Below are 25,195 nucleotides of genomic sequence, written 5' to 3'. Positions count from 1 at the left end.
CAAAAGTGTTTGTACCATCTGGTAATGGCTCAATTTGCTAGTTCCTGACATGATACAAGCCCCACTTGCACACTGAGCAGCTACAGTATTTAAAATGCTGGTGCACTGAAAATATCTAGCTATGCTTCACATGCACGTGCAGAGAACATCTTTACACTAAAACAGTGATAACTTTTACTAGAAACATTTTAACCCATACATGTATACTGCAAATATGTTTCTATTTAAAGGGACAGTCTAGGCCAAAATAAACGTTCATGATTCAGATAGAGCATGTAATTTTAAACAATTTTCCAATTTACTTTTATCACCAATTTTGCTTTGTTCTCTTGGTATTCTTAGTTGAAAGCTTAACCTAGGAGGTTCATATGCTAATTTCTTAGACCTTTAAGCCCACCTCTTTCAGATTGCATTTTAACAGTTTTTCACCACTAGAGGATGTTAGTTCACGTATTTCATATAGATAACACTATGCTCGTGCACGAGAACTTATCTGGGAGCAGGCACTGATTGGCTAGACTGCAAGTCTGTCAAAAGAACTGAAAAAAGGGGCAGTTTGCAGAGGCTTAGATACAAGATAATCACAGAGGTTAAAGGTTAAAAGTATATTATTATAAATGTGTTAGTTATGCAAAACTGGGAAATGGGTAATAAAGGGATTATCTATCTTTTTAAACAATAACAATTCTGGTGTAGACTGTCCCTTTAAAGATGTAATTCATCTATGTGCATTTAAATTTTGCCCGGAAAGTCCCTTTTAACAAAATTTGTTTGCATAGATTGTGATATAATTTATAATGCTGAAAAAAATTAACAAAGTATGAAAATTTGATTTTAGTCTGCAAATAAAGACTGAAAATAAGCCATCGATTTGTAACATACAAGAAAGCAACTTACATTATACAATGCTATTAATTGCATTTTGCAAACAAAATTGTATTTTTTTTTCAGTCATGATTCACAGCTTTTCAATCTATTGTGCAGTTTACAAAAGAATTCCAATCTTCCCAAATAATTATTAAATATGCATTTAATATGTAATATACACACCAAGTAAATAAATTATCCTATCATTATATAGCACATTGTGCATGTATGACCTTTAATTATTTTCAAGATGTTTCAGTTGTTTATACACTTGATGCATATGGATTCATATCTCATTTATTCAGTACTGCAAATGATGTGTGTTAAAAGACTTGAATATGTGTATTCTAAGCAAATGACATTCCACAGTTAATCAGTCAGTTTACTGTTCAACAAATGCAGCAACATTAATGCAGAAAAAAAAAACCAATTGAAAGCCCCAGGGCATCTCTATAAGTAGATACAGTATTATGCCATTTTTTCAATGCTTAGCATTTTTTCTTCTGCAGCTAGGAATCTTTTTTATTTGAAGCCCTTGTCTCAAAATGTCTTTTAAAGACTTTATGTATAATTGGAAACATTGTGTCAGTGTAGGCTATGCTGAGCTATACAGTATAACATGCTGTGTTATCGGTCCTTTAAAAAAAAAGTTATTTTTTCTTGATGGTAACAATTTCAGCAGTGACTACTTAATATATTTAGACATCTGTAGCAAGCAATTAAGTTTATAAATTGTAGCACCTAGATTTCATTGCTTGATTGTGTTTGTGTACAATTTTGACAACGAACTGTATTGCTGTTAGCTAATTATTTTCAAAAAAATAGATTTCACTTTTGCAAATTTCATGAACCAAGTTAAATGGATGTTGTACTATAAGAAAAACAGAAAACAATGTTTTTGTGTTTTTCTTTTTAAAATTACAGTATAAATAGAGTAATAAAAAAAAAAAGAATTATTTAAAGGAAAAATGTAATGCAAAAAATAAATATACTTGTTTGTTAAACCATGTATTTTATATTAATGAATTACATAACTGTGTTTAACCCCTACACAGGGATTAAGCACATAGGTAAAGACTACTAAGGCTTTGCAAGCAGTGCAGCTCTTGAGAAGGTCTCAGCTTGTGATTGGCTGATGGCTGTCACATGATGCAGGGAAATGAAAAAAGGAAATAACTTTAAATATGGTCAAATATAGTATTCTTTGTTGAAAACAAACCTTAGGTAGGCTCATAAACTGATTTCTAAGCCGTTGAAGGCCGCCTCTTATCTCAGTGCCTTTGACAGTTTTTCACAGTTAGACAGTGCTAGTTCATGTGTGACAGCTGGACAGATAGCTCAGCATGCTAAGGCACTGTGGCTGAGCTCTGTAGCAGCCCAAGGGTTGCAGATTCGATCCCCGACAAGGTTCACTCAGCCTTTCATCCTTCCGAGGTTGATAAAAGGAGCAGCGCCTTGAGACCCTTACGGTGATTAGCCGCGCTTTATAAGTACCCAATACATACTTACATACATACACTGCATACGCTGTTGGCATTTATCATTCAGTGCACAAGGAATTCTTGTGAACTGCTTGTGCAATGCCGCCCCTGCAGATCCGCGGCCAATCAGCCGCTAGTAGGGGGTGTCAATTAGCCCAATCGTATAGGATCGGGAGGATTGATGTCCGCAGCCTCAGAGCAGGCGGACAAGATATGGAGCAGCGGTCTTTAGACCGCTGCCTCATAACTGCTATTTCCAGCGAGCCTGAAGGCTTGTGCAGAAACAGGGGCATCAAGCTCCTTTCGGAGCTTGATAATTCAGCCCCATTGTATCTTTTCTCTGAAGTATCAATAAAGATGACATCACATTTATAACCTACTGTATCTTTGATCCTCCGCTTTACCTTTAAAGTTTCTTACCTTTGAGACTATCAAGTGCTCATTGTTTCTTTATATACATTTCTGTGTATTCCCTTTGTATAATTTATTTTCATAACTCACTCATTGGGATTTACTTATTTATTTATTTTTACACACTGGCTTTAAAAGCTTTTAAATCGTTTAATGTGTATGCAGAGCTTTTACAATGTCGCAATTTTAAAGGGACATTGTACACTAGATTTTTCTTTGCATACATGTTTTGTAGATGATCCATTTATATAGAACATCTGGGAGTATTTTTGTAACAATGTATAGTTTTGCTTATTTTTTAATAACATTGTGCTGATTTTCAGACTCCTAACCAAGCCCCACAGTGTCAGATGTATACACACAATTACAGACTCCTCTTTATGTTTTCATATGGGGAGAGGGTGGAATATCTGCTCATCTAGTTTTCCCAGCCCCTTTCAGTGGGTGTCCCAGACTAACCTCATCAAAAGTGCTAAATCAACTGGGAGCTTCTAAGTAAGTTTTTAAAAGGTTTTATACTGGATGTTTATATCAGTATCTGCACATATTATTCTTTATAGTAGTGTCTATTATATGCAGTTATATGAAAATTGGTGTATACTGTCCCTTTAATGATGTATACTAAAAATATACGGAATATGAATTTAATATCCCTTTAAATTAGAATGACTTTCAGACTGGAGCAAATTCCTTTTTTAGAATGACAGTTTTTTTAGGCTTCTGGTCTATGCAAAGTGAAACTGGTAATGATTAAATATCAGTTGTAAAATACATAAAGGTATTCAAATAGGTTGTTCTGTTGTATGAAAAGACGCTGCATTGGGGATCATAAAACATGAAAAGTGGCCTAGGGTCACACAAATACAGCTGCCAGACCATCATACCTGATTTCAAGAGTTTTGCATAAGTTTATGGGCAATTTAATAAACAGGCAAATATAAATAATAATAATAATCCTGACAATAACAATAAGTTGTCCAGCAATTACATAGTCTGGTCTACAGCAGTAGCACATTTCTTCAGACCTTTGGAACTGAAGAGGTTAAGTTTGATCTAAATTCTATGCAAAATATTGTTAAGGTTTTAAAGGGACAGTGTACACCAATTTTCATATAACTACATGTAATAGACACTACTATAAAGTAGAATATGCACAGATACTGATCTAAAAATCCAGTATAAAACCTTTTAAAAACTTACTCAGAAGTTCCCAGTTTGTTGATGAGGTTAGGCAGGGACATCCAGTGAAAGGGGCTGGGGAAACAGGAATAGCAGACATAACATAAAACAGGAGCCAGCAGGAGTCTGTAAACGTGCGTATACATCTGACACTGTTGGGCTTGGTTAGGAGTCTGAAAATCAGCACAATGTAATTGAAAAATAACCAAAACTATACATTGGTACAAAAACACTCCCAGATGGGCTATATAAATGGATCATCTACAAAACATTTATGCAAAGAAAAATCTAGTGTGCAATGTCCATTTAAGTAGAATGTTATAACACAGTTTCATATATAAATATATACAGAGTGCATTTGTGGAAATGTGTTTGGTTAGCAACGCTAGCAAATTGGATAATACATTAAAATAAGCGTAATTATTCCTTTAGGTTTCTATGTTCCCTAAAAGACTTTAGCACATGAAACCTGTTTTTTCAAGGACACAAGTTTGCTAAATTGATTGTCTTTCTTGTTCTATTCAATCTGTTTATGAGTATTTACTTTCCATTACTTGAGACCCTGCGCTGCAAGAGTTCGCTTCTTCCCCCTTGGGTGTCAGTGTCTGATGTCTTACATCTGCCAAATGATTGATGGCACCTTGAATGCAGGTTATTACTCTCTCACAAGCAGAAATCAAACAGACTATTAACTACATTACTTCAAAGAACTGTTTCAATACAATCTACTTATCTTAATTGAAACTTTTCTTTCTATAGATATTTGCTATGCAGATAAATTACAGGTGCCTAATGGCATTCAATAAGGGGGGAAAATGCAACTGCTAAATAAAATACAGCTTCTTACACATACTATATTCACAAATGAGAAAGCTTTGACTTGGCTGCTGAATATTTTAGGAAAATAAGTTGATGTAACAATTATCTAATCTTTTTCATTCTTTGTATATCCTTTGTTGAAAAACATACTTAGTCATTGCTGCTCCTTCCACAAAGAATAATAAGAGAATGAAACAAAGTTGAAAAAAAAGTTGGAAAGTTGTTTAACCCCTTAATGACCACAGCACTTTTCCATTTTCTGACCGTTTGGGACCAAGGCTATTTTTACATTTCTGTGGTGTTTGTGTTTAGCTGTAATTTTACTCTTACTCATTTACTGTACCCACACATATTATATACCGTTTTTCTCGCCATTAAATGGACTTTCTAAAGATACCATTATTTTCATCATATCTTATAATTTACTATAAAAAAAATTTCTAACTTTGACCCCCAAAATCTGTTACACATCTGCAACCACCAAAAAACACTCATGCTAAATAGTTTCCAAATTTTGTCCTGAGTTTAGAAATACCCAATGTTTACATGTTCTTTGCTTTTTTTTTGCAAGTTATAGGGCAATAAATACAAGAAGCACTTTGCTATTTCCAAACCACTTTTTTTCAAACTTAGCGCTAGTTACATTGGAACACTGATATCTTCCAGGAATCCCTGAATATCCCTTGACATGTATATATATTTTTTTAGAAGACATCCCAAAGTATTGATCTAGGCCCATTTTGGTATATTTCATGCCACCATTTCACCGCCAAATGCGATCAAATAAAAAAAATTGTTCACTTTTTCACACATTTTGTTACAAACTTTAGGTTTCTCACTGAATTTATTTACAAACAGCTCGTGCAATTATGGCACAAATGGTTGTAAATGCTTCTCTGGAATCCCCTTTTTTCATAAATAGCAGACATATATGGATTTGGTGTTGCTTTTTGGTAATTAGAAGGCCGCTAAATGCCACTGCGCACCACACGTGTATTATGCCCAGCAATGAAGGGGTTAATTAGGGAGCATGTAGGGAGCTTGTAGGGTTAATTTTAGCTTTATTGTAGTGTAGTAGACAACCCTAAGTATTGATCTAGGCCCATTTTGGTATATTTCATGCCACCATTTCACCGCCAAATGCGATCAAATAAAAAAAATTGTTCACTTTTTCACACATTTTGTTACAAACTTTAGGTTTCTCACTGAATTTATTTACAAACAGCTCGTGCAATTATGGCACAAATGGTTGTAAATGCTTCTCTGGAATCCCCTTTTTTCATAAATAGCAGACATATATGGATTTGGTGTTGCTTTTTGGTAATTAGAAGGCCGCTAAATGCCACTGCGCACCACACGTGTATTATGCCCAGCAATGAAGGGGTTAATTAGGGAGCATGTAGGGAGCTTGTAGGGTTAATTTTAGCTTTATTGTAGTGTAGTAGACAACCCTAAGTATTGATCTAGGCCCATTTTGGTATATTTCATGCCACCATTTCAACGCCAAATGCGATTAAATAAAAAAAAAAGTAAAATTTTTCACAATTTTAGGTTTCTCACTGAAATCATTTACAAACAGCTTGTGCAATTATGGCACAAATGGTTGTAAATGCTTCTCTGGGATCCCCTTTGTTGAGAAATAGCAGACATACATGGCTTTGGCGTTGCTTTTTGGTAATTAGAAGGCCGCTAAATGCCGCTGCGCATCACACGTGTATTATGGCTAGCAGTGAAGGGGTTAATTAGGTAGCATGTAGGGAGCTTGCAGGGTTACTTTTAGCTTTAGTGTAGAGATCAGCCTCCCACCTGACACATTACACCCCCTGATCCCTCCCAAACAGCTCTCTTCCCTCCCCCACCCCACAATTGTCCCCGCCATGTTAAGTACTGGCAGAAAGTCTGCCAGTACTAAAAAAAAAAGCTATCCTTGATAAAAAATAAATAAAAAAAAGGCATATTTACATATGCTGCTCTGGAGGATCCCCCCTTAGCCCCCAACCTCCCTGATACCCCCCAAACAGCTCTTTACCCATCCCCCTCTAACTTATTAGTAGCCATCTTTGGTACTGGCAGCTGTCTGCCAGTACCCAGTTTATAGTAAAACATGTTTTTATTATTTTTTTAAAATAATTTTCTGTAGTGTAGCTTGCCCCCCCCAAAAGACCAACCCACCACCCCTCCCAGATCTCTTAGATCGACATATATGTAAATATATTTGGCAATCACTGCCACTTTTCTCCCATCATTTTTCTGTAGTGTAGCGGTTCCCACCCGCTTCCTACCCCCGCGCGCGCCCGCGCGCGCACGTGCACCCACGCGCTTACCCGGCGTTCCCGCCCACGATCCCGCCCCCCTCCACATCATACGGCCCATCGATGGCCGCCCACCCGCCTCCCAGACTGGCTCCCACCCACCAACGAAACCGGCCATCGATGTCCGGTACAGAGAGGGCCACAGAGTGGCTCTCTCTGCATCGGATGGCCAAGGGGGGTTATTGCAGGATGCCTCGATGTTGAGGCATCACTGCAATAACCGGAAAGCAGCTGGAAGCGAGCAGGATCGCTTCCAGCTGCTTTCCAGACCAAGGACGTACGCCACACGTCCTCGGTCATTAACTGTATTTTTTTTGAGGACGTGTGGCGTACGTCCTTGGTCTTTAAGGGGTTAAAATCATATGCTTTATCTGAATCATGAAAGATAAGATTTGAGTTTCAAGTCCCTTTAAATATAGAATGTTAAAGGGACATAAAAACGCAAAAATAAAATCTTCTAATATGTCCTCAAATGGGGTTAAAACATGGTTAAAGGGGCAGTAAACTCCTTGCAATTACAAGGCATTTCTGTTGTGCTGTAATAACATATCAGCCAATTCTAAACATTTTTAAAACAAATTAGCATATTTTTTACTGCAATTGTTTATCAAATTTGTTTATTTGTTTAGCAAAACTCCACCCACCTGCTTTATTTGGTAGAGCCAATCTGGACTTTAGTCTACAGACAACAAGGCTAGCCACAGTCATAAAGTTAGTATAAAGTACAACGGTTTGCAGTTGTTATCAGCTAAAACCAGTTTGTGAAAGATGTGTAGCAGGGTTAGCTTTGAGAAGTCAGCAGGGTGCATTTTATTTTCTGGGAATTATAAAATCCTTAATTTTTTAAATTAAATTACATGAAAACATGGAAACATTAATAATGAAATTACATTGCAGTTGTTTCATTACATATAACTAAACATTTTATATTAAAAAAACCATAAGTAGTTACTATATATTTAAAGGACCAATAAACTTGGCATTTCAACAACATATAAAATGTTTCATTATTGCAAGTAAAACATTATTGCAATATAAATATTTATTTTGCTGCCTTTTGCTTTCACTTTCTCCCAGGGAGGTTTGGATTAATACTTTTAAGCAATTTATGTAAGCTTTTGTTTACTTCACCCTCCCCCTTAAAGGCACACTGAACGCACATTTTTTATTTTGTGATTCAGATAGAGCATGCAATTTTAAGCAACTTTCTAATTTACTCCTATTATCAATTTTTCTTCATTCTCTTGCTATGTTTATTTGAAAAAGAAGGCATCTAAGCTTTTTTTTGGGTTCAGAACTCTGGACAGCACTTTTTTATTGGTGGATGAATTTATCCACCAATCAGCAAGAACAACCCAGGTTGTTCACCAAAAATGGTCCGGCATCTAAACTTACATTCTTGCATTTCAAATAAAGATACTAAGAGAATGAAGAAAATTTGATAATCGGAGTAAATTAGGAAGTGGCTTAAAATGTCATGCTCTATCTAAATCACAAAAGAAAAAAATTGGGTTCAGTGTCCCTGTAAGATTCTCAGCAGTCACATGTTTGTAAAAGGTGGATTATCAGTTCTGCATCAACTATCATGATAGGAGAATCATTCTTTGTAGTAGTAACTAAATTGAATCAGTGCTAAACCACCTTAAAGGGACAGTCTACTCCAGAATTATTATTGTTTAAAAAGATAGATAATCCCTTTATTACCTATTCACCTGTTTTGCTTAAAAAACCACAGTTATATTAATACACTTTTTACCTCTGTGATTATCTTGTATCTAAGCCTTTGTAGACTATCCCCTTATTTTAGTTCTTTTGTCGGACTTGCATTTAGCCAACCAGTGCCCTCTCACTTGTAAATCCAGAGTGTGGTCACATTGTTATCTATATGAAACACATGAAATTACGCCCTCTAGCTGTGAAAAACTGCCAAATGCATTGAAATAAGGGGTGGCCTTCAAGGTTTTAGAAATTAGCATATGAGTCTACCTAGGTTTAGCTTTCAACAAAGAATACAAATAGAACAAAACAAATTTGATTATAAAAGTGAATTAGAAAGTTGTTTAAAATTGCATTCCCTATCTTAATCATAAAAGTTTAATTTTGACTAGACTGTCCCTTTAAGTGAAGAGATAAGGCAGGCTTCTCCAGTCTCTCTCAACTGCCCATGTGCAAACAGAGTTTGTGTTATATCTAAATATTAGTTTGTGATTGGTTAGCAGGGGTGGTTTTGTTCTTGGGGACAGGGAAATCAGTGAAATGAATGAACATAAAGCAATATACTCATTTTACAAAATAAAGCGAAGGTTCAAAATCATGTAGTTTACAATTTGTGTTTAGTGCCCCTAAAAAAGTCAGCTCCACAGCAGCAATGCACTACTGGGAGCAGCTGAACACATCTGGTGATCCAATGATCAGAGACACATGTGTGTAGCTACCAATCACCAGCTAGCTCTCAAGCGTGCATTGCTGCTCCTGTGTATACCTATGTGTGCTTTTCAACAAAGGAAATTGACAGAACAAAGTAAAATTAAAAACAGAATTAAACTGGAAAGTCTTTTAAAATTGCATTCTCTGTCTGAACTAAAACGTTTACTTTTGTTTTTCATGTCACATTTTGAGTGTGGGGGAGGTAAAACAATAAAATGCACTGAAATATAATTATATTAGTGGCTACATGTGTAGCAGGATAAGAGTTGTAAGTTTTATGTTTGGATGAAAAGACAAAATTTCATAGGTGCACATTCAGCCCCTCTTGCCCTCCCTCTCTTCCAGTTACTCATGGGTATCAATCAGTCTTAAAGGGACACTCAGGTTAAATTACATTTTCATAATTCAGATACAGCATGTAATTTTAAACAACTTTCCAATTTATTTCCATCAAAAAAATGTGCCCAGTCTTTTATATTTACACATTTTGAGTCACCAGATCCTACTGAGCATGTGCAAGAATTCACAGACTATACGTATATGCATTTGTGATTGGCTGATTGCTATCACATGGTACAAGGGGAGTGGAAATAGACATAACTTTGAAATGTGTTATAAAAAAAAATCTACTACTCATTTGAAGTTCAGACTAAGTGCTATTGCATTGTCTTGTTATTTTGCATATGTTGATTATGCAAATCTAATGTGTTGACTGGTCCTTTAAAATGTTGTAATGGGACCCTTCTTGCGATGACACTAATTTACTGAGAAAATATCTTGGGGAAAAATTAAAATAGGCAAACATGTATATTGTGATAAAAAAGGCATAGCATAATTTGCCAAACAACATAATGATCTATATTCAAGAAATCCTGAAACAAAATATTATATAAAAAAAATTAAACAACTTTCTCAGTTTTGAAATGGCGACACATGACCGCGAGATGAGGTACTTTGCAAGGACAATATAATCTATATGAATTCCACATGTTTGGCCTAAGTGTAGGTGACAAATCCTGGCCACCTTCCTAGAACGCCCCAGAATGCCCATTGTCAACTTCTGGAGACACCTTTTCATTCTGTTCACTGAGACTTCTTTACCGTAATAAAAACAAAAGCTATACACAGTAATAGCACGAGCATCCACTAGCAAATCTGTGGAAAATGTATGTGAAGCTATACTCAATGAACGATGAACATGATCTTGTCTTTACAGCGAGGCCCTCTGGGCAAACTGACAACTTTTGGCCCAATGGGCAAGTACAACACAAGGTCCAAGGTCCAGCAAACCCATCCCTTTGAAAGGTTATGATTTTATTATATAAATAGATAGATAGATAGATAGATAGATGATAGATAGATAAATAGATAGATCATGGATAGATAGATAAATAGATACCCTTAAAGGGACATGAAACCCAATTTTTTTCTTTCGTGATTTAGAAAGAGCATGTCATTTTAAACAACTTTATAATTTACTTCTATTATCTAATTTGCTTCATTCTCTTGATATCACTTGCTGAAAAGCATATCTAGATATGATCAGTAGCTGCTGATTGGTTGCTGCACATAGAGGCCTTGTGTGATTGGCTCACACATGTGCATTGCTATTTCTTCAACAAAGGATATCTAAAGAATTGAGCAAATTAGATAATATAAGTAAATTGGAAAGTTGTTTAAAATTACACGCCCTATCTGAATCATGAAAGTTTAATTTTGACTAGAATGTCCCTTTAAAGTTTAAAAGATAATTGCAATAGATGATAGATATATATATAGATAGAGGATGGATGGATGTATAGATGATAGAGGATGGATATATAGATGATAGAGGATGGATAGATAGATAGATAGATAGATAGATAAATAGATACCCTTAAAGTTTAAAAGATAATTGTAACATTGCACCTAATTAGCAGATTTCATGAGGCTTAAGAAATGGGAAAGTGCTTAAAGGGACAGTTTACTCAAAAATTTTCTCCCCTTTAATTTGTTCCCAATGATCCACTTTACCTGCTGGAGTGTATTAAATTGTTTACAAGTAGCTCCTTTACCCTTATATTGGCATTTGAAATTGTTAATTTAGCATGTGGTATCCCCACCTATTCTGAAAGTTTGTGGCCGCACGTACCAGCTATAGATAAGCTTTGTAAACACAGCCAGCAGAAGAAATTACACTCCCAGTGTGATAAAGCAGAGATAAGGTAGTAAAATGTTGATTTTCCATTGTTCTCTCAAAGTATTGGTGATTGTTTTAAGGACAGATATAAGATAAAGAAGCAGGTATATGTGCACAATGTGATACAGTAATGAGATCTGATTATACCTACAAGCTCAACCTATTTTATTAGGCTGTGGCTTCAAAACACAAAATCCGAGCTTTAATATACAGAAATAAACCTTAAAAAGCTAATTTTCATACATTTTTTACTCTGCAGTTGGTAAAAAAAGCAATTGTAAACACATTAAGGGAAAAACTATTTTACAGTATACTGTCCCTTTAACTAGGCAGTGAAGCTGCAATGGTTCTGGGGAATGCAGTAACTTGCCCCCACTGATTTTGGGGCTCACTAGAAAAAATAACTATGTCTGCCAAATAATTCACCTTCTCTATCCCTATCTGCCCTCTTCATTAAATGAAACAGTCCATTATATATATATTTCCCAAGAAGACGGCACTCACTGGATGATTTAGTAAAATGTAAGATCACATAATACAAACAGCATTTATTTTTACCACTCGCTGAGGTTAAAGTGTAAGCAGTATATATAGTAAGCAGTATATATAGTAAGCAGTATATATAGTAAGTAGTATATATAGTAAGAAGTATATATAGTAATCAGTATATATAGTAAGCAGTATATATAAAGCTGTTTGTATTATGTGATCTTAGCTGGTAGCAGCATGATGTTACAATCTGTATTATGTTGAATCTATTTGATGAAGGTACTTGTCGGTACCAGAACGTCATGGGACTTTATTTTTAAATATAATTTAATAAATGCTACATTTTACTAAATCATTCAGGGAGTGCCGTCTTCCTGGGAACTATAAATACTTGTGAGAACCCTGGTCTTTGCTATTGAACAAGAAGAGCTGTACATATCCTTTCTGCTGGACTTTATATATATTATATTATATCTATAATATATCAAACAATAAAGTAGCATTTTTTTTTAAAGGCTCATGTTTACACTAATATTTGTTGTATATATAAAAAAATAATTTAAAGGGACAGTATACTCCAATCTTCATATAACTGCATGCAATAGACACTACTGTAAAGAATAATATGCACAGATACTGAAATAAAAATGCAGTTTAGCTCTGTTTAAAAGGTTACTGGTACACCCACTGCAAGTGGGAAATAGCAGACACTCCCTCCCTCCCCCTTCCTTTGCATATAAAAAGACCCTTTACACAAACAGGAGCAAGATGGAGTAGCTATACATCAGTATTCTCCTAAAACTTTGGGGCTTGGTTAGGAGTCTGAAAATCAGAGTAATATTATTTAAAAATAAGCAAAACTATCCTTTAAAAAGAGCAAACAAAAAAAACTGTATGGGCTATATAAATGGATCATTTACAAAACATTTATGCAAAGAGTATAATGTCCCTTTAATGACCTTATAATTAATTATAGTCATATGCATAGGATAAAGGCATTCTACATAACATAATAAAAATGAACTCTGAACAGTATGTAATACATTATATGAATCTAGGAAAAACATTTCATAAAAAAATAAGAAGTATATCTGTATGTATATATATATATATATATATATATATATATATATATATATATATATATATACATACAGCACACATGGGTTTAGCACTCACAATATAACAATATAAAATATCCACCATCTCCAATAAAGGCAGGCACTCACTGGGTTTAAAGTGGCAAAAGTTTTAATCCAACAGAGTGTCGATTCAGGGTTTTGCCCCGTCCTCATATGAGTCTGAGGATGGGGATGAAACCCAGAAATGTCACTCTGTTGGTTAGGCATTGATTATTGTGTTAATATTTTATTAAAATTTTTAAAGTATCCTGTTTAAAATGTTTGTTATAAAAACATTACTATTCCACATAATGCTTACAACATACAAGAGTACACACACATATAATTGCAAAAAAAGTGTGTTTAGAAAATAAATACCTTATCATTCTAAAAAAAACCCCCAGCAATTTTGACCTTGAATACAGTCAGCAGTTTATCTGCTAATTGCTACAGACTACTGCATGTGGCTTGACTCTGCAATTGCAGCTTGTCTTTAACCAGTGTTGAGTGAAATGCTTGATAAAAAGCTATTTTCCCCTGCTAAGAGATAGTTATTATCAACATTGACTATGAAAGGATAGATGTCAAATTGTCCAGCAAATATAAATCAGCATGTCATCCTATGTATAAACCTGTATTTTTTAATATTCAGTAAAGGCTAAATACTGAACATTATTTACAGCTCACCTTTATTAAACCATTGCGCTCATCACATCATTGTTACATTACTTGTGTCAATATTTACAGACATCTGATAAACTAGCCTACAACATGTTTTTTGTCACATTGTACTCAATTAAGTATAATAATAATTAACTTATAACCACAAGATCAGTGTAGAGATAGATAGATAGATAGATAGATAGATGGCAGATAATAGATAGATAGATAGATGGATGGCAGATGAAAGATAGATAGATAGATATATATATAGATAGATAGATAGATACATGGCAGATGATAGATAGATAAATAAATAGTAATTTTTAGCCTGATTTTTTTCAAATGCTTATAACTTTAGATATGGTTAAATAATTTATCTGGAATTAATTATTTATTATTAGATAGCTAGATAGATAGATAAATAGATAGCAGATATACAGATAAATACGTAGATTGGCAGAAAGATAGATAAATAGATACATGGCAGCCGGATAGACAGAAAGATAGTAATTTCTGGCATACATTGTTAATTTTTAAACCTGATATTTTTCAAAAGATTATAACTTTAGATATGGTTAAATAATTTCTCAGGAATTAATTATTTATTATTATCATTCATTTATGAAGTGCTGCCAAATTCTGTAGCACTGGATACACAAACAGTGAATGACACTGATTTATAGTTAAAAAGAAATACAGGTAGATAAACATAAGCAAAACACACGTACAACTACTACAAATCTTGAATGTTTAAATTAATTGAGTTAAATAGTTTTTTAGACAGGAAATTTGCTGAATTGTGTTACCTGTGTTGTTTTGGGAGGAAAATGTAGATGTATAATAATATTATTATTCATAAAAATAATATTAATAAATCAAATAATATTGAGTGTATGCTGTGGTAAAAATGATTTAAAACAAAGGAATATTTTTTGTGGCATCTACGTCTTAAAAGATTTTTTGGAAGAAAAAAAATATAAAAAAAATTCATGTGTAGCAGTGCCCAATAAATGATGCACAAAAAGCTTTTTTTTTTTACCCAAAAAAATTATTTTTGGTTGGCTAATAAACTTCAAATTGACTTTGTTATCTTTGAATCTTTTGTTGAAGAGCATACCTAAGTAGGTAGCTAGCACCCGCCTCGAGCCCTATATGGCAGCAGTTTTGCAAGAATATTTTTAACAATGTCATACATTAGGCCAGTACTACTGCCATCTAGTGCTACAAAGTGTATAGCACAGTTAAAAGCATTCTTGCAAAACAGCTGCCATATAGTGCTGATTCTAGACACATGCACACTACCTACCTATGTATGCTTTTCAACAAAGAATACCATAAGAACAAAGTAAGTTTTATAATAGAAGTAACATTTTATTCTCTATATCTGAATCATGAATGAAATATGTTGGTTTTCATGTCCCTTTATTAAAGAGAAGTATATAACAAGCAAATGCAAAAGAAAAACATTAAAGGGACAGTCTACACAAGAATTGTTATTGTTTTAAAAAAATAGATAATCCTTTTATTACCCATTCCCTAGTTTTGCATAACCAGCACAGTTATATAAATACACTTTTTACCTCTGTGATTACCTTGTATCTAAGACTCTGCAAACTGCCCCCTTATTTCAGTTTTTTTGACAGACTTGCATTTTAGCCAATCAGTGCTGACTCTTAGGTAACGCCACGTGTGTGAGCACAGTTTTATCTATATGACACACATGAACTAACACCCTCTAGTGGTGAGAAACTGTCAAAATGCATTCAGATAAAAGTGGGCCTTCAAGGTCTAAGAAATGAGCATATGAACTTCCTAGGTTTAGCTTTCAACTAAGAATATATAAAAAAAAACAAAGTAAAATTTGTGATAAAAGTAAATTGGAAAGTTGTTTAAAATTACATGCCCTATCTGAATCATGAAAGTTTATTTTGGACAAGACTGTCCCTTTAAAAGAAAACATAAAAGGTTTTTATAACAGACTGAAATAGCCTTAAAATCGAAGCCAGGAAAGTAAATACTTTTTTGTTATAATGTATTATGTCTAATTCTAGCCTTTAGGTTTAGCTACCCTGTGCCCAAGGAGTTGATTTTTTTATATGCCATGGAATTCAAACATAAAAAAATCTATGTAAATGCCAGAGTTTAAGTCAAAAAATGTTTAAACTTCCACCACGAAGAGATTTTTAGTTTTTGTGGCATCATCAATACCATAACTTTTTACATCAAACATGACATAATCAATATTTTTTCGCTGATATTATACATCATTACTTTGTAAAAAAATATATTGTTTTAAAAGCCTGAATTTTTTTTTCATAATTACTGATAATATAGAGTAAATGTCAATATACTGTTACTGGAAATTTCAAACAACTTTCCAATAATGTTCTATTATCAATTTTGCTTAGTTCTGTTGGTATCCTTTGTAAAAGAGTAATCTTAAGTGAGTTTCGAAGCGTGCACGTGTTTTTAGCCATATGGCAGCAGTGTTTGTAACATAGAATGCTAAAGACACATGCACGGGATATTAAACACTAGATATATTTTAAAAGCATAGTATTGCCTCCCTCAAGTCATGAGTGCCCCCATGGTGAAATCTATCTTTCACTACATTCCAGTGCTGACTTGTTTGTACATATGAAGTAACTCTCCTTCAAGTACCTGAAGTGTAACCTAAGTTCCAAAATGGCAGCACCTGTGATTAGAGTGAGGTGTCTGAAATGTATTTTGTGTTTAGTGTACCTTTATTATTATTATTTTTGTTACTATTATTATCAGGTATTTTTAAACAGATTCTGTAGCGCTATAAACATAGGCGGTATACAAGATAACATTTAAGGGATCAAATGGGTAGAGGGCCCTGCCAAGAGTGGCACTGTTGTAGTTGGCTCTTATGAAGGTGACCTACAAACAGCTGGGCTCATAGGCTTACATGCTAAGGGGTTCAAGGGGATAGCAATGAAGTTAGGAAAGGTTAGTGTAGGTTGTATGCATCCCTGAACAGTAGAGTCTTTAGGGAGCATTTGAAGGTTTCAAAACTAGGGGAGAGTCTTATGGAGCGGGGCAGAGAGTTCCACTAGATGGGAGCCAGTCTGGAGAAGTCCTGTAAACGGGAATGTGAGGAGGTAACAAGAGAGGAGGAGAGTAGGAGAATGTGAGCAGAGCGAAGGGGGCGGGAGGGAGAGTATCTGGAGACAAGGTCTGAGATGTAGGGTGGGTCAGTGCTTTGTATGTCAGAGTGAGAATTTTGTGTTTAATTCTGGAGGCAAGAGGAAGCCAGAAAAGGGATTGGCAGATAGGTGCAGCAGATGAAGAGTGACTTGTAAGGAAGATGAGCCTGGCAGAGTCATTCTTTATGGATTGTCAAGGAGCTAGGCGGCAGCTAGGTAGACCAGAGAGGATGGAGTTGCAGTAGTCGAGGCGGTAAAGGATGAGAGATGTATTAAAATCTTAGTTTTCTCTTGTGTAAGGAAATGTCTAATTTTAGAGATGTTTTTAAGGTGGAAGTACTAAATGTGAGAAGTGAAGGAAAGATCTGAGTCAAGTGTGACTCAAAGATATTGGGCATGCGGGGTAGGGGTAATGATGGAGCTATCGACAGTTATAGAGAAATGGGGGGAGGAGATTTTGAAAGAAGGGGAAAGAAGCTCAGTTTTGGAGAGATTTAGCTTAAGGTAGTGAGAGGACATCCAAAATGAGATATGAGAAAGACAGTTAGTAACACGGGTTAGCAAGGAAGGAGAAATCTATGGTGCAGAGAGATAGATTTGGGTTTCATTGGCATACAAATTATATTGAAACCCGTGGGACTTTATAAAGGAACCTAAGAATGATGTGTAGATTGAGAAGAGAAGGGGACAGAGGACAGAGCCTTGCGGTACCCCAACAGAAAGTGGTAACGGGGCAGAGGATGCCTCAGAGACAGCTACACTAAAGGTACAGTCAGACAGATAGAAAGAGAAAATTATGAGAGAGCTGTGTCACAAATACCGAAGGATTGTAGGGTTTGGAGCAAAAGAGGGTGGTCAACAGTATCAAAGGCTGCAGGCAGATCAAGAAGGATAAGCAGAGAGAAGTGGCCTTTAGATTTTGCTATAAGTAGGTCGTTGATAACCTTAATGATTGCTGTCTCTATGGAGTGATGGGGGCAAAATCCAGATTGCAGTGGATCAAGGATGGAGTTTAATGTAAGGAAATGGGATAGATGTGCATGTGCTTAAGGCAAGAGGGAGTAGTGAAATAGGGCGGTAGTTGGATAGGGAGGTTGGATCAAGAGAAAGTTTTTTTTTGTTTTTTTTTAAATAAATTTTTATTAGGGTTCAGTGAATAACAATACAAATAATGCAGTTCAGTACAGAATATGTCAAAATTAAAGATTATGCTTCCATATACATCATATGTTAATTGAACAGATATATACATAGCGTATACATATAGCTGAAACATTCACAGAAAAACCAAAAACAAATAAAGCTCTAGAAGTCTGACTTGGACATTGAGGGATGACTCAGGCATCCCAATGATGAACCTTGTTTTCTCTTTTATAGGATGTTCATAATTAAACATTCACTTACGGTACGTCACACTATCAATATAATTTAATAACATATCCATTCAAGGCATGTAATTCTTGAATTCTAGTAATCTGGAGCCTAAATATATTCTACATTCTAAGCCAATGTAGTATCATATCAATATGGCAAGAGTAGCTGGGCTACTCATAGTGTTATCTTAACTAGCCCAAGAACGTAGGTCAAACCGTGAATTACATACAAATGGACAATGGTAGATATAGACATACATGAACAGTATAAGCAAAGTTCTATCGGATACATTTTCCTCCGCCTACGGAGTAGGCCCAAAGGTGTATAAAAGGTATGGGGGGGGGGATTAGGTTTATATAAAGATAGACGCTAAGGATTAAAAGATAATATATAGAGAATATTAGGTGGTCTATGGGTCTGTCTTAATAAAACATATTGGTCACACGTGGTTAACAGCAACAATAGTCTGGATAGTGCTCATGAAACTAGAGTAGGATCTCATCGTAACTAAGGGCAAGTAGCTAAATTATGAACTAAGGTTTCATAGTGGTCTATGTTTCTTCTAGGGCTAACTAAATATGGCGTATAGGCATACCTATGGTTATAAAAGCCAAACACTGTGGTTGGATTTGTTAGATATATTATATTAAGTATTAAAGCACTCTCATATTGATAACTCCAAATAAACAATATGGCCATTCGAACTGGATAAAAAATATGCTTACAATGCTACTGAGATGAACATTAGATCATTATAATGCTGTTATTTATCTAAATATAGGTGGGCTAGAAAATAGTATGTAACTTTGCATATAAAATATCTCAAAATGTAGCTAGATCAGTATACATATATGGTATATTTGCTAGGTCACCTCGGCTAAAATTCATTGACACTAAACAACTAGAGATTAATTTGTAATAAAATTAATAAATAAAATATTTGGAGAGTGGAAGGTATCATGTCATGGAACTCCCCCTCAAGAATTGTTCATAAATACTGCTATGCTTGGCACTGGCCTAATTGGCTTGGGCCAAAATACTAAACTGATAGAAACTGATGACATTTCAGATATCATGATGTCATGTGTGATTTCATAGGGTTGTCATAGGTGACATAAAAAAAACAAACCCTGACAGTCTACTCCTGAATTTGTATTGTTTAAAAAGATAGATAATCCCTTTATTACCCATTCCCCAGTTTTGTATAAATAACAGGGTTATATTAATATACTGGGATCACCTTGTATCTAAGCCTCTACAGACTGTCCCTTATCTCATGCTTTTGACAGACTTGCATTTTAGCCAGTCAGTGGTGACTCATAAATAACTCCACGTGAGTGAGCAAAATGTTATCTTTATGGCGCACATGAACTAGAGCTGTCTAATGGTATAAAACTGTTAAAATGCACTGAGATAAGAGACGGCCTTTAAGGGCTTAGAAATAAATATAGGAGCTTACCTAGGTTTAGTTTTCAACAAAGAATACCAAGAGAACAAAGCAAATTTGATGATAAAAGTCAATTCGAAAGTTGTTTAAAATTGCATTCCCTATCTGAATCATGAAATTTTAAATTTGACTGGTCTGTCCCTTTAACATATATGTATTAAATATGCCCTGTGTCAATGAGCTTTTTTATTTCAGAATGCAGAGCTGTTTCCAAGGACAATTGTTATTGCTTCAATATTTATTTATATAAAAAAAAAGAGTAGAGAGACTTGTTTAATTGATTGTAAAATACTGATAGGGTCTGATTCTTTGTAGCTCTCTGTTTAGGCAAAATTATCTAAAGAGATCCTTCAGTCTCATATCATCCTTTTCTGTATTCTGGAAGCCACATTTTATACTGAGAACTTCTTATCTTGCTAAAGTTGTTCTCTTCATTTCTGTATATAAAGAAGAGATACATATATTATAATATTGTTATTAATATAATAAGCAGTTTAAAAATTGAATTAAAAGAATGAAGTCAATATAATTAAAATACATGGTAAAACCGTACTGATAATACACAATAAAATTCATATAAACTATACAGCAAAATTTTAATTTCAATTACACAGGAAAAAATATACGCAGGAAAAATTATATTTCATATTCAATATATTTCAAAACTCAAAGTTAAACTAAATGTAGAAAATGAAGAGCATACTTTATTTTTTAAATGTAAAATGAGCCTGGTAACGTCAGCTCTTAGTACGTGTGTTGTAGTGGGGAACATCAGGAATGTTGAACTTTACCCAAAAAAACCTGCTCCAATCATGATAGTTTAGCAAGGATATAGATCTTATAGAATAGATCATTGGTTTTACTTTGTGAAATTTTCATTAGTGCTACATGTGCCATTAGTTTTATGGTGTCTTACAGAGAGAGCATGGCTAATTTTGTGCCAGACTTCAGTAAAGGTCGTCCTCTGAGGATCTTATTGATCCATCCTCAGAGGGGACTGGAAATCCTGTAAACTTTATTTAATCAAAGACTATATAACTGAGACACCATCTCCAGTTCTGTCTTAGTGGCTCCTATTGTCATGGTTGTCCCTTAACCTCCTTGAATGAATCATGCACATTACTGATATAAAATATTATAATTCACATCCCCTTTGATAGCAACCAAGTGTTTTGTTATTTGTGACTAATAAGACCTAGTACAGCTAAATATCTTTTGATAATATCTTTTTCTAACATTGGTCATACTTATATATAAAATGCATTTGATTTTTGTTTATGCCAAGTTCAATCGTACGTTTTTATTTTTCATTAATATTGTTTTTTTATTAGAACATCATCATAACTGTAATGCATTTTCATCTGAAATAAAATTAAATGTTATGGTGATCTAGGAAAATATTTATAAAAGATCAGGTACAAGCCAAAGATATATAGCTTTATTTCTGTATATTAAAAATACAGTCGTGCTTTAACAAAACCCAACATTCCAATAGCGCCACCACTGTATATTATCATCTTCTGTGAGTCCTCAAACATTCTTGACCACTATTGCCCTTCTCAAACACCTTTGTCTGTAATTTCCAAAGTTTCAAGTGGCCAGAGAGGCACACTCACCCAAAGTAGATGCCCTTTTGCTCTTGACATTATTTACTAACATGGGAGGTTTAAACATATTACCCATAGGTGTCCCACCTTGTCAACTGAACTGTCACAATGGAATTTGTGTTGAGTTTTATTAAAACTAAAATTAAACTTTTATGAACATGTTTTAAATGATGAATTGTTTAGTAAGAGACATGCCACAAAAACCTACAGGAGCATAGAGAGTCAGGTATTTTGTTGCATTGTACCCACCAATTGCCTTAGGCTAGGCAGCCACATACCAGAACTCCCAACTGTTCTGCATTTTTTCTATAAATGAGAGGACCTCCTTAAACACACTGTGAAACACCTAGCCACACCCCAAATTATATTGACTTTGTCCATGCCATGGACTGACCCATTCTGATTCACTCCCTAGGTAGCTCAGACCCACACCAGCTGTCGAGAATGTGTCCCCATTTTTCTGGTCCTGGATAATGGCCATAAAATATTGGAAATATGTAATGCAGTAAAACATGTTCCTTTCGCTTTCTTCTTTATATATAAGATACTTTCTGGATATTTAAGAGGTATTTTAAGTATGTTAAACTAGCCATTAAAAACCCCCGTCTTCTTTTTTCAACATGTGGGATCCTTTGATAATGCGTATAGAGGCTACAAGGGGACAAACCTTAATCTGACCTGTTTTTCTGAGGAGTCATTGTAATTGGGAAAGGCTATTCCTTCAAATTGTTACTGGAAAAAAAAATGTTTTCCTTATATTAAGGTGAACCAGACCTTGATGGGGTATAGAAGGAAGGGCACTTGTATGTTGTAATGTTCTTACCTTCATGTATAGGAGTCTGTAGACGCTTGAAAGAAAGAAAAATGATATTGTATACTAAATAGCACATATCATGACAAATTGGAATGGTAAAAAGCAGATATTTTAGATCTGCCAATCAGAATCTAGATAAGCCCTATAGAGTGGGTTTCCAATAAAGATCTAACTATTTTACATTGCTGCTCTATTTCTGGCATTTAAATATATTGCTTTTTGATTCTATGCACTATTTAGCTCATAATACTTACTGTAATTTATATGTATTCTGTATTTATTTGATTAACATAGTTTACTTGACAACCTATGGCGGCCATTTTGTTGTTCTTCTCTCAGTGCAATCCGAGCTCCTTCACTCTGTTCTCTCACTGAGAATTTTTTTGAAGACACATCTGTAATTTATATGGTTGATATATTCAAATTATATAATTGTTTTCTGCATAATATTACAAAATATTTGTTCTATTTACTTTTCTTCCTCTTATTTTCTGAGTATATTGCCAACACAGTTTAAATAAAGATTATTCCTTTTCACTCAAATCCTTTACATTTTTATGGGGGGCTTTTCTTGTTGTTTTTTTGTTTTTTAAAAAAAAATCTGTCAATTTATATAAAAAAAGAGTTATTTTACAGTGTGAATAATCTTTTTTTTGTATAGGGGTCCTTTAGATAAAACATTAACATTAATAGTTAATTGTATGAACATTTTTACAAGCTATCTCCATTGTCTGTATTTAGCAAGAAAATAATATATATTTGTAAATGTAAAATGCAATGTTGGAATAATCACCCTCATATCTATAGGTTATTAACAAAGGAAAAATAAATAAGCTTCAGGTAGTATCTAATTTAAAATATGAAAAAATATGAAAAAAAAATCCAAATTGAGAAAAAAGAATGATGCAAAGTGAAGTGTATTAAAAGTAAACCTTACAAGTGGAAACGTGCTCTCTGTAGTGATGAATCATGCTTAACTATCTGGCAGTCTGATGGAAGAATCTGGGTGTGGTAGATGCCAGGAGTATGCTGCTACCAGAATGCCAGACAATTTGGTGCTTCCCTCTTGTGGTAAACACTCTGGGGAAATCCCTTTTCTGTTCCAGCAGGACTGTGCCCTGTGCACAAAGCGAGGCCCACAAAGACATGGTTTGACAAGTTTGGTTTGGAGAAACTCGAGTGTCCTGCACAGAGCCCTGACCTCAACCCCATTGAACACCTTTGGGATGAATTGGAAGCCAGACCTTATCATCCAACATCAGTGTCTTACCCCGCAAATGCTCTTAAGTTGAATGGGCACAAATTCCCACAGACATACTCAGGGCCAGACTGGGAATTCAGACCGGCCCTGGAAATTTGTATAGACCGGCCCAACCCTGCCCCCTCCAGCCCAGCCCAGCCCCTTCCAACCCAGCCCCCCCTCTAACCCAGCCCTGTCCCCTCCAGCCCAGCCCCCTCCAGCTTAGCCCCCCCTCCAGCGTACAATATTGTTATTATTATTATAAATTTCCTCTACACTTTATGGGAAAGGTACAATATTATTATTAATACTAAACACAATGAGAACAATTTATATTAGGTAAAAAACTAACATACTTTATTTGCATATAGAGGGAGAAAAATAAAAGCAAGCTCTGTTTTCCAGTTTTTTTAAGTGATCATCTATTACACATAATGTCTGCTGCTGACTAGTAATTACTCTATACAATGCAAACAAGTATTTGGAAAATAAAATAAAATATTGCACCATGGTTAACATAAGGTATGAAAACAAGAAATAAATTATTACAAGCTCAGCGCCCTTTGACTCCTCCTGTGTTGTTTCTTATGACCCGGTATTAAGACAAAGCTCAGCTCGAGTTTCAGAATCAAAGCGATGAACGTGCATAAAGAAATACTTCTCTTTTCCCCCTAAATCACACACATACACACAGCATTGGCAGCCGGTTTGCCCTCTGTGCAAGGTACCCTGGATCGCTCATTCCCAGATGTGTGATTCATGCAACAAAAGCCATTTATCTCCTGTCAGTGGGATCATCAACACACGCTGTGCTGCAATGAACAGTTATGTAAAGGAGGAGGAGATGGGATCTACTAGCTGCAGTGTCCCCTGCATGTGGCTCCAAGAAGGCGCAATCCACACGTGCCGTGCCGCCATGCTCCTGCAAGGGCCGATGCCGATGTGATGTTCACTACATAGGTCCACCCCGCCCCCTCACACTTGCAGTTCCTAATGCCGTTGCCTATTGTAGTGGAGGCGGAGCGGTGGCAGCGTTCGCATCTGCAGCCGAGCTGCTTGAGCCTACTATCTTTCTTGCCTATGTGGCGACCCAATCCGGCCCTGTGCAGCTGCCGGCCCACCAGGATTTTTCCCGGTATCCCGGCGGTCCAATCCGGCCCTGGACATACTCAAAATTCTTGTGTAAAGCCTTCCAGAAGCGTGATGGCTGTTATACCAACTACATATTAATGCCAATTTTTTTTAAATGGGATGTCCAACAAGCTCAGATAGGTGTGAATTTCAGTTGTCCACATACTTTTGGCCATATAGTATATCTATTTGGTCTTGCGCAACCATTTACATTGGATATGTGACTGTCCTAAAATGTATTACTACTACTACTTTGGATCCTTATGTACACATCTCTAAAATAATTAATTCCACCAGGTTTAACTCACTCCTTCTATCCATCTTTTACATTGCACAAGCAATAACTGGTAGCCCAGTCTTAAAAAGCTGTTGCTCAACTTGACTGTTGCAGGGTCATATCAATAAACCTGCATAGCAAAGGTTCCCAAACTACATGCGCAACATTATAAATGGAGCCCATTATG

The sequence above is a fragment of the Bombina bombina genome, chromosome 9 (genome assembly GCF_027579735.1).
Source record: "Bombina bombina isolate aBomBom1 chromosome 9, aBomBom1.pri, whole genome shotgun sequence".
Lineage (NCBI taxonomy): Eukaryota > Metazoa > Chordata > Amphibia > Anura > Bombinatoridae > Bombina > Bombina bombina.
Note: the sequence above shows the minus strand (reverse complement) of the source record.